At 54.5% G+C, this 7,461-nt stretch overlaps 2 long non-coding RNA genes across 2 annotated transcripts; one reads left to right on the top strand and one right to left on the bottom strand.

The window, feature by feature from the left end:
- Positions 1-454: 454 nt before the first annotated feature.
- On the bottom strand, positions 455-3,564 carry LOC122237097. The gene is made up of 3 exons (XR_006215312.1): positions 2,992-3,564; positions 1,739-1,821; positions 455-631 (listed from the first exon to the last, which is right to left on the bottom strand). It is a non-coding gene; the product is annotated as an uncharacterized LOC122237097 (long non-coding RNA).
- Positions 3,565-3,689: 125 nt separating this feature from the next.
- Positions 3,690-5,310, top strand: LOC122237096. The gene is made up of 2 exons (XR_006215311.1): positions 3,690-3,830; positions 5,124-5,310. It is a non-coding gene; the product is annotated as an uncharacterized LOC122237096 (long non-coding RNA).
- The last annotated feature ends 2,151 nt before the right edge of the window (positions 5,311-7,461 follow it).

Here is a 7,461-nt window from a genome sequence, read left to right as displayed (position 1 = left end):
ACCCCAACTACAATATGTGCTTTCTATGAATAAAGGTCATAGATACTTTCCAATATTCTTTCCCTTGTTCAATAGTATCCCAGAGTCTTGATAAATTCTCAATAAATATTTGCTAAATCAATTCAGGAATTAGCCATATCCATGTTTACAGCCAACGAGCTCTACAGAATGCGTTCTGTGGATAGAAGGAATGGTGTCATTAGGTCATGCAAATTGATTGAAATCCTTCAAAATGAGAAACAAATCTACTTGATGAGGAAGAGAGGGATCAGGGAAGCAACCCATTTATACATGGATAAGAAGAGAGTAATGCCACAGCAACAGGTGTTCAGGGACCTACGAAGGGGATACGAATTTCACATCCCTCTTCTTGTTTTCAGATACCTATGGAACAGAAGAAGGATATGCTTTTATTACTTTTGTTATGATCAAATCCTCGGTGTGATGTAGCGTCGTCAAAATAGGTATCATGCCTGAGTCCAAGCTGGTAGGCGACTCAGGAACATTGGGATAGGTGAGAGGCAACACAAGGGTGACCTTCGTCTCCTGGTCCCATGAGTGTTGAGTCCTCCATTGTTTTGCATCCTCAATCATCCACAATTGTGCCCACCATCATCAGTTCTTCGTGAGTCTGAGCAAAGGAAAGATGTGTGAGGCAGTCCTCTTAGGAGACTGGGGCTTCGATAGACCTTTTGGGGACCAAATTCAGCCCATAGCAGGGTGCCGGTGTGGCCTCCGGGGCACCGTGATGGGTGTGGACACTATCGGACCCACCCACCTCACACTTCTTCTACCCTTGCTGGGGCCCCCACTGCAACCTTGGCCCGCATTCTAGAAACACTCCTCGGGCGCGCCGTGTCCTTGGAAGATGCGTGTGGGAGGGGTGGGCTGGGGTGAAGATGTTCAGCCTCCCATCTGGTGCTGGCTCCATGGGTACACACATCTGGAAAAGTCCATCAAGCCACACACTTACGATTTGTTACTTTTATTCTGCCGGTGACATCCCAAAGATGTTTGCAAATGACTCTGGGCCGTGCTAGCGCAGGTGTTCCGTGCGGCGTATATGACAGGATTTCTGAAGTACCCTGACCTGACTTCTAGCCACATCACTCTGCGACATACATGCTACCTTGTGCTAACACATATCGTAATTATTTCTTTGAGTTAATTACGTACATACACTTGAGTTAGCGGTTTATCGGTAATGTTCTTATCTATTATTTATGTACTAATCTTATTAACTTCGCTTATTCATTATTTTATTCACTGTGTGAGCGTCTCCTGTGCCCCAGATACTGCGTTGATTGCTGTGGATGCGAGAATGGCTCAGACCTGGTTCCTGCCGTTGAAACTCACTCTGTATGCACGGAGTCAGACACACATGCTGTCGCACCCACTGTTGTGAGTGCTGTGTCTGAGGGACCAGCAGGGCACCAGAGGGGACAACAGGAAGGTGTCGTTATCAGGAGAACACTGGCCAATGGCAGCAGAGGCAGTGATATTTGAGTCAGGAATAGAGATTCGGAATTCTAATGACAAATGTAGAGGTCAGGCAAGCAGGTGAAAAATACAAAGGGAAGATCACATGACAAGGACACACACACACACATGCGTGCATGAGTGTGTACATGCACAGACACACATGGGCAGTCACATGCATGCACACGCATATACAAGAGCATATATACACATGCATGCATGCATGAGCCCACACACGCACACAAAAACACACACGCACCTGCATTGGCCGTGAACACTCTCCTCCCAGTTCCTGAGGACGCGAGGTCCCTCATTTGAAGAGTCGGTCAGAACCTTGCTGTGCTGAGTAGTAAGGGACGGAGAGAATGACACAGGGAGCGACTAAGCTGTTTTACAGGGAGGGACACAGGAGGAAAGTGGGAGGAGGGCAGGGAGCGACTGACGGCTAGTGGGGGCGGCTGCGAGGAGGAGACAGGTAAGGACAGGGAAGCTGCCTGTGGGCCCTGAGCTCTGACCCGCCCCACCTCACACTCCCTGGGGAAGCAGGTGGCCGAGGTTCCCTGCCTCTTGCCCGCTTTCCTCTGCTCCCAACAAGTCCTAAGGCCAGAGCAGACCCAGGTTTGTTCCCGTTACAGTAATAATAGGTGAGTTTTTACATAGCGTTTCAGGAGCCACGTCCTCTACAGACATGATCTCTAACGTGCAAACAGGCCTGTGAGGTCAGTTTTTAAAACTCAGTCTTGTGGACGTGGAAAGCAGGCCCAGTTGCGGCCCGGACGCCGCTGGTTTGGCCGGTGTTTCGTGCGCCTGCTTGCTGTTCCAGACCGCGCCCACGGGGCCACACGCACAGGCCACTGTCGTGGTGCTCACATTCTGAGGAGACACGAGATCTGTGTGAGGACCCCTCGCCGCGTCCCCGAGTGCCATGAGCCTCGGATCCACAGGACCACGTTTGTGCTGTTCCCACCACATTTTTGCAGCTCAGCCAGGGTTGTCACATTTGGGCTGAATGTTAAATGTGCTTCTCACGCGAACGTACGGCCTCCCCTTCAGAGGACGCCAGCGCCCGGTGGTTGGTGACAACCCAGGGGTCGAGCGGCAGGTCGCCGTCTGCGGGAAGGACGCTTTACTCTTTACGCTTTACGTCGTGACCGTGGGACTCGAGGAGGGTGTCTGCTCGGGGGCGAAGCCCATCCACAGGCCTCGGTCTGCAGGCGGGGCGGGAGCTGCTCCCCAGGGCACCCCGTGGCCCCGGGCCGCCCACCCAGCCAGGGTCACTCGGCCCTCCGCTGCATTCCGTGCTGTCACATCAACGCGTCCCCAGAGCCCTGACATTAACTGAAAGTGGCCTCGCCACGGAAGGAGCGCAGTGCAGAAACCAGAGCAGATGCCCACGCCCTGCCGGAGCGCAAGGACGACTATGGGGGGCCCTCTCCCTCCCCAGGGGTGAGGTCGGGGAGAAGGAAGGGGCACTTGCTGCCTGCCTGCAGGTGCCGGGCCCGGCACACCTACCCTTCGTCCCAGCGTCCTGCTCCAGGTAAGAGCAGAGTGCGAATCACGCGGCCGGTGCTCGCAGAGGAGGTCTGAACCCCGGATCCGGTAGCCAAGAGCCCTTCCCACTGGCGGCCCCCTTCAAGGCTGGAGGACCTCAGCTGGCGCCCTGAAGTTTGGCTGTCTCTCTCCTTCATAACAAGATCCTGTGCTCCGCCTCTCCCGTTTTGCCCTCCCAACAGCTTGTTTATTTTTATTGCTGTTATGCATTGCTGAGAAATTCCCTCAAGGGCCCAGGTCATACCGGGAAAAGAGGTTCTATCAACGGTCTCGGGGGACATCTGCCACAAAAGGTGCATGAATTTGCTTCTGAGGCAACCCCAGCGTGCGTGGCCGTGGCTGGATGACCCTACTGCCCAGGTGGGGCAGGTGTGGGTCATAAAAGAGACGGGACAGCGGCAAAGAGTGTAGTGACAACATGGCCCCGGGACGGGCTCAGCCAGTTACCACGGGGGTGGTGGCTCATAGAACAGGGAGAGAGGGATGCCCGCTCCCACACACCCTCTCCAAGGAGCGCCTCTGCGGACAGCTGGTCTTCCCCCTCCTGACCCTCCCACCAGCCCAGGGGCTCCGACCGCCCCCACCCCCAAGTGGAGGACAGGAGGCTTTGTGACCTCGGGCCAAGTGGACAGGAAGCCAGAGGCCCCGGACCGCCCAGTGCGGTCCCCCCTTAGGAAGACTGCAGTCAGTCCTTACTTCTTTTCATATCCTGTTGTCTCCCTTTTTGGGACTAGATGCACACAGGAGTGAAGAAAGGGGGTCTCCCCAACCAGAGGACGTCTGAGGCCTGTGCCGCCATGGTGACCGACGATGGGAGATGGGACGATGGGAGATGGGACGATGGGAGATGGGACGATGGGAGATGGGACGGGGGAGCCAGGCTGAGCTGCACCGAGGTACCAGGCCCTGTGGCAGAAGCAGGGAACGCAAAGCCCGCCCCCCAGCAGAGTTCCTCACCTGCTCCCACCTGCACACATTAGGTTGTACTCAATGGAGGTCACAGAGGATGGGAGGAGGTGAGGTCCCGGGCTGTGTGGCTCCCGTGGGACCCACCCTGGAACGGAACAGTTGCCTGGTCACCACCCCGAATCCCAGCTCCGAAGGGGCACGCGTCCATGTGTCCTGTAGCTCATCTGCGGGGAAGTCCCGCCTGGAGTGGCTTGTCCATAGCAGAGGCTGCCCACGCTGCCCTCCTCGTCCCCGGGGACACTGCTGGGGTCAGCAGGACAACCAAGGCGGGCGCTGTCCATGTGAGCACGAAGCACGTCTGCACAGGACAGTGGGGAGAGGGCACGGGGCTGTCTGGAGCACCGTCTGGACCCGCAGCGTCGGTGTTCCCCTGGGACCCTGCTTCCCGGACTCAGACCGTCCTCCCTGTCACCTGTTAGAAATGCAGACCCATGGGGTCAGAAACTCTGGGGGCGGGCACAGCCCCCTGGGCTTCAGCATTTCTGGGGGGTCATGGTGGGCACTCCAGGTTGAGAAGCACTGGTGACCTTCTCAGAGGAGGAGGCGTTCTTGCTAGGAGCCAGGCCGGAAGATTCAAGGGCAGCCAGGGGCCCAGGTGGCAAAGCTGAGTGGACAAGATGCCCCTTTCTACCAGAAAATTCTTCCCACAAAACCCCATGGCTAGAATAGGAGTGAATTTTTTTTTAACTCTAATGGCTTTTTTCCATGTTTTTAGACAGAATTCTTTTACGTGAAATGTTACAGGTGACCCCAATGTGTGTTGGAGCAGATGGCATTGCGGGTGATCTAGTTGTCCTGGGTGAGGGAGGGGGCCTGGGGGGCCCCAGAGCCGCGTGCATGACGGCCTGGGGATTCCTCATGGGCCCCCAGGTTTCAAGGGTTCCCACTTGTCCAGCCACCAAATTCCTGAAATCCCACCGTTACGCATGAATTGTTCTTTCTTGCCACCTTACAGCTGCTAGCTTGAGTATTTGAAGGGAAGAATGGCCAGACCTCCCTTTACTTACTTCTGGAAGAAACTTGTACTTTCGATCCCTGCAGGAATCTCCCCTTTCAGGCAAAAACACCATCAGAGACGGGGAAGTCACAACCACTCAAACTATTCCCCTCTGTATTTTGACCAGGTTCTCATTGTGTGGACTCGAGGAAGTCATATGTGAGTCTTAATTTGTTATATCTGCAAAATAATAATGACAACGCTGACTACATCGGGTTACTGAGAGAATGAAGTGATGAAGCCAAGTTCAAGTTCTTAAGTTCTTATTGTCTTGTCTGGTCCATGATGAATACCCAGTAAAAGTTAGCTATTATTATTATTATTATTATTATTATGCCAAGCAGTTGTTAATGTTGAGATGTTCGTATAGTGGAACTGAAATCTGCATTCCTGAATGCTCCCCAATTTGGGCCGTGTCCCTGGGAGCCATCCAGAATGAACAAACAGAACCCCACAACTTCCCAGAGAAACACAGGGGCTTCCGCTCAACGGCCCTCGCCCTGACACCAAGCTCAGAGCCTGGCCTGGGTCCCCACACTTCCTGGGGCCTGTCTCCTCCCCACCTGTGCCTGCGTGGGGTCTCTGTCTTCCCGGGAACCTCCTGGTCCTCCTGGGGCTCCACCCCTCTGCCAGTGCCCTCTGCGCACCTGCTGTCCTGTCCCAAGAGGTCCATGGACACATCTGTCCACTGCTCCATCCGGTCCCTCCCCTCCAACATGCCGACACAAGAAATTGGAATTCCCATGAATTCCTCACAACGTGTCCTCTGGACGTCCCTTCACAAGAACAATGGCCACCCTGTTGTTAAACTGAATGGGAGATTTTCAGTTCTTATTTCACTGAATCTTCCAGCAATGTGAAAATATCGATTACTCTCCTGTTTACAAAAAAAAGCTCTTCTCCACAATTCCTTGACACCAAGGGCCCAGGTTTTCACCTTGGCCCGTGTATTACTCTGCTCAGGCTTCTGTAACAAAACACAGGAGGCGGGGAGGGGCTGACACACCAGAGGCCTCCCTTCTCCCAGCCCCGGAGGCCAGTGGCCGAGACCAAGGAGACGGGAGAGTGGGCCTCTCCTGGAGCCCCTCCCCTTGGCTGGTGGCAGACACCCGTCTTCTCCCAGTGTCCTCACAAGGTCATTCTCTGTGTGTGCTTCTCTGGCGTCTCTCTGTGTGTCCAAATTTCCTCTTCTAATAGGACACATGTCAGACTGGATTAGGGCCCACCTAACGGGCCTCATTTAACTTAATTACTGCATTAAAGGATCTACCTGTAAATACAGTCACATTCGGAAATACTGGGGCTTAGTGCTTTGGCACATGAACTTCGAGGGACATTTAGCATTTTTTATGAGCCTCTGCCCCTGCCTGCTGGCTCCCAGGGCCCTGCACTGGACTCCAGCCCCAGAGTGTCCACGACCTCCATCACCATGTGCTCAAGCACACGATGGATGTGGCTCCTGGCCGTCATGCAGGTGCCAACTCAACACCGTCAACACCAACATAAGCGTCTCTCAAGTTTGTTTCTGCTCCTTGTCCCGTATTCCGCACCTCAGAGAATCCACTTATGTGCCACCCTTCCGTCCATCTACCCATCCAAAAAATGCTTATGGCGCACTGCGTCTGAACTATCTTCCCATTCCCAGAGCTTGCAGTGGAATGATAATGTCAGGTTTTAATCACGTAGCTCACCAGCCAATGGCGAATTTCACCTATACGGACAGATGTACGGACATACGGGAGCATAAGCCAGGGAGGTATGGCCAGTTTACAATGGATACAGAAGTTTCTAGCGTTAGTTTCAGTGCAGTAGGTATGGTTTCGTGATCCAGTGTTTGCTTGACGAGGGGATCTTGAGGACTTAAATGGGCCCAGAGGGGAGGGGACAGCAGACACACATGAGGAGCCCGGTCTGGGCGCATGGGGAGAAGAGGGCCACAGCAGCAGGTAGAGGCCAGGCCACATAGGTGTCCTGTGGATGGACACAATGAGGACATTTCTGTGTGTGTGAAAATGAAGACAAGCCACTGACGGGCTTTGAGCAGCGGGGCAACATCACAAGACGTTCGCGTCAGGGAGTGCTTTCCTCAGACTCCACGGGGCTTTAGGGGGGTCAAGCGGAGGGAGCACAGGTGAGCCATGACATCATTATTGTGGCCCCGGCAAGCAGTAAGGCGGCTGCCACCGGAGCAGTGACGGGAACCTGCAGAGACGGACAGAAGCTTGGGCGACCCTGGGGACTTAAGCCACGCAGCTTGGTGGCGCACTGGACGTGAGAAGTAAGAAAGGGGGAGTTGTCCAAGTGCCTCAGCCTTCTGGCTCGTCCACATGGGTGGCCCGTGGTCCCCGCTTCGAGCAGAGGATGCTGGACGAGGTGTGGGACAGAGAGCTGGCCATGCACTTGAGACACACTATTGACAAGGTTGGGTTGGAGATGCAGGTAGTGAGGAAATGCCACATGACAGT

The sequence above is a fragment of the Panthera tigris genome, chromosome A3 (assembly GCF_018350195.1).
Source record: "Panthera tigris isolate Pti1 chromosome A3, P.tigris_Pti1_mat1.1, whole genome shotgun sequence".
NCBI classification, from domain to species: Eukaryota; Metazoa; Chordata; class Mammalia; order Carnivora; family Felidae; genus Panthera; species Panthera tigris.
The sequence above is the reverse complement of the archived record's forward strand: the minus strand, read 5'-3'. Positions and strand labels throughout refer to the sequence as shown.